Below are 3,371 nucleotides of genomic sequence, written 5' to 3'. Positions count from 1 at the left end.
TATAGAGTAAGTGGATATGGAGTTCTCATCCACTCCTAATGGAATATCTATATCACAACGCCCTTCTGTAAGACACAAGGAAAACATGAAAATGGAAGCAGAATTATTCTAAGAGTCAAAGGTTGAAGGGAGACGATGTAGCCAGTATCTTCTTGGCACTTGTACTAAAATCTCAAAGCAGCAATGGTTGCTTGTAAAACATCAAGATATTAAAGAATCTATAATGAATTTGGGAGTGGCTCACAAGCAATCACCACTAAGTGAAGAGCTATCAGATTTTAAAGGGAATGAGGAAAGGAGATTCAGGGTTGCTGACCCTGCTATGTTCCCTACCACCATGGGCAAGCCCTATACTCTGTCTTCTTGTGCGCATTACTAATTGGATTCAGTTCTTTATTAGTTGAAAGGGAGACATGACATGATGATATCAAGGAGAAATAGGAGCGGTTTGATAGAGGGTGAATATCTTTAAGTTGCATGGCTTACATGTACCTAATTCTAGAAAATACAAATATAGAACTAAAATTCCAGATTAGAATAATTATTTGTTTTCTCTTTCTTACCTTTTCAGTGCATGTGCCTGTTTGTTCTTTAAGTTATGCATTATTGCTGTGATAGAAAAATTTAAATCAATTTTACTAAGATTTCACTTTTATAATAGCATATCCTCTTAGTAGGAAACATTGGAGGTGAAGTTTACTAAGACTCTGTGTTTATAGAAAAGGTTATTTAGTAAGATAACCATTAAGTGTGCACTGACTTTTATATTTGCTCGTTTCCCACATGCTTGACAGTAATTAAAAAATGATTCAACTCCACGGACACCAAAATTTTATCATTATATAAAGAAAGGACATTTTCATTAAAATTTTATCAGTTGGTTTTGGAGGGCAAATTGCATGCTCCCAGGAGCAAGAGAATTAATCAAATCATAGTACAAATATGTCAATCATCTTATTTTTTATTTTAATTATTCTTAATACTATACTTTGCATTTCCTTAAATTTTCATGAGCCACTGCTACAGCATCAAGAATGTTTGTTGTGATTAGTTTGTACCTTTTGAAATCAAAAGGGATTCATATTTACATAATGCTAGAATGAAAGTTTTATTTAGTGTTTCTATTAGCAAACTTCTTGCTTCTGTATGATCAAATGTATAAGTTCTAGATTCTTATATCTTCAATGATGTCTTTATTAAAATGTACATTCTCATAGTTATGATGAGAAAGATATCAGATGACATACATATCATTTAATATGATATTTTTCCTATCCAAAATCACCAGTTCTCTGACCTACCTTTACCTACCATTGTATCTGTAGGGTGATAATTCTGTGCAAACCTTCATTAACAGTTTTTATTTCAATAAAACAAAACATTTCTGAAAAAGATATATCTCTAATATTGATTAGAATTTCAGTTACTATGATAAAATAACATGACCAAATCAACTTGTGGAGAAAAGAATATATTTCTCCTAACAATTGATCATTCATCATTCAGAAAGGTCAAGACAGAAACTCAATGTAGGATCCTGGAGGCAGTAAGTGATGCAGACACAATGCCGCTAAATGGTTTGCTCCCCACAGCTTCCTCAGCCTGATTTCTTGTAAAAACCAGAACCACCAGTGCTGGAACAGCACAACCCAGAGTGAGGTGTACCCTCTTATATCATCAAGCTACAGTTAAGAAAATGCAGCACAAGCTTAGCTGCAGGCCAGTCTTATAGAGGAATGTTTTACAGTTGCGGTTCCCTATTCCCACATATTGCCAACTTCTGTCAAGTTGACCTCAAACTAGCTAGCCCCTCTCTATTTTGTGAGAGTCATATTAAATGGGGTCAAATTCCATGCTAACCATGCATATGTAAATTGGAGTTTTAATAATCTTTACCAGAAGTTTAGAAGCAGACCTTCCAAGACTAAAATAGTAGTTCTCTAAATCTGTAGTTAAACACATTTAGGACTTCCTCACTTATATCACTGTTACAGCAGTAAGAAGAATAAAAAAGGAAATTAGTAATAACTTACAAAAATCGCAACTTTATGGCAAGGGGTAGTATATGGCAGGGGTTCCCAGTGATTTATGAACCCATACCATGCATTTTCACATACATACTCCTGTGCTGTCACTAAAAGAAGGTTGAGAAAATGTGGACATATATGCACTTATACATATGTCTATGTATGGTACATGTGTATGTTTGTGTGTGTGTGTGTGTGTGTGTATGTGTGTGTGTAAACAGTTATCCAACTAAAAATGCTTTCAAGAAAATTTTGTTTCTACCTATTTTTGCAGAATCTACAATAAGTAATTGTTAATATCTTGTAATTTACAACTACAGGGAAAGCCAAAAATGGTCCTTATCAGATAAAGAGTGGATAGTTAATACAGAGAAAGCCTACAATATATAATGTACCCAATGACAACAAACAATACATTTTATTAAATGTCTTACTCTGTTTATGTGGTTATATCAAAATACCTATACACAGGTATCTGATAAAATGGTATTTATTTCTCAATATTCTACACTATGATACACTCTTTACTAGTTCTGAAGGTTTGTGTATGCTTGGCCCATGGAGTGTCACTATTAGAAGGTGTGCCTTTGTTGGAGATGGGCTTGGAGACCCTCCTCCTATCTGACTGAGGATGCTCAGTCTGTTCTTGTCTTCCTTCAAATGAAGATGTAGAACTCTTAGCATCTCCTGCACCATGCCTGCCTTGATGCTGCAATGTTCCTGCCTTGAAGATATTGGACTGAACCCCTGAATCTGTAAGCCAGCCCCAATTAAATGTTGTCTTTCATAAAACTTGCATTGGTCATGGTGTCTGCTCACAGCTATAAGACCCTAAGACACTAGTTGTGCTGTGCAATAAAATACCTGAGAAAGTTACTTACAAAGGAATTTAAGAATTCTGTTCACCAAGATAGCAAATTCATGAGAGTTGGAGTTTTAGGCAACTGCTCCCTTTCACTAAGTAAGTCAAGAATGGTTTAAAGCATTAATATATAAAATATATTTGATTTCAAAATTTCATGCAAGAAATTTTATAGTCCAAGAAAACTATTTTTTTCCAGATTGTATTCTAAGAAACAAACATAGTATTATTTTTTCTGTGAAATTGAAGACCACTCATAAGTACCTCTTGGAACATGCTAAACACACATCATTTTCTCTCATACATAGAAGATACCTTGGTTGTGTGAATATTGTTTTAGAGAGTAATATAGTTTGGTTTCAAAGATACTAAACAAAAGTTATTTCACATGAACACATTTCACATTTCAAAAGTCTTAAAGACCATTTATAATATTAAACTAATCTTGAAATCTAAAATGTTTAAGTTTTAAATTTTTCAGT

This window comes from Rattus rattus, chromosome 3 (assembly GCF_011064425.1).
Source record: "Rattus rattus isolate New Zealand chromosome 3, Rrattus_CSIRO_v1, whole genome shotgun sequence".
Taxonomy (NCBI): Eukaryota; Metazoa; Chordata; class Mammalia; order Rodentia; family Muridae; genus Rattus; species Rattus rattus.
Note: the sequence above shows the minus strand (reverse complement) of the source record.